The sequence below is a fragment of the Pteropus vampyrus genome, unplaced genomic scaffold (assembly GCF_000151845.1).
Source record: "Pteropus vampyrus isolate Shadow unplaced genomic scaffold, Pvam_2.0 Scaffold434, whole genome shotgun sequence".
NCBI classification, from domain to species: domain Eukaryota; kingdom Metazoa; phylum Chordata; class Mammalia; order Chiroptera; family Pteropodidae; genus Pteropus; species Pteropus vampyrus.
Genome location: NW_011889215.1, coordinates 208,318 through 208,750, shown reverse-complemented (window position 1 = coordinate 208,750; position 433 = coordinate 208,318).

Below are 433 nucleotides of genomic sequence, written 5' to 3'. Positions count from 1 at the left end.
TTTTAGTCATGGAAGATAATTTGAGTTCTTTAAAGTATTACTTTCTTTTATAATTGTTATACAATCATTAAGTACTGTTAAAAATATTTTTTTCTCAATTTATTTTATTTTTTTATTTGCTGCACCAGATGATATAGTTTTAAAAATATTTATGGTGTTATAGGCATGTACTTAAAGATATATTTTCTCCACTTTTGATAAAAGTATTACTTCATGTCTATATGAAGGATGAAGAGTATAGGGAAGGGATGTTTACATACACACAAATCATTATTATAGGATGATGCATTTATAACAAAAGATGTGTTTTTTGGCCTTTTACCAATCTTTCTGAATGTAAAAAAATTGATGTTATGGCTAGTTCCCAAGCTTCAATTCTATAGCCACTTACCATAGACTTTTCTATGCTATTGGCTTACGTACATTTTGAAGA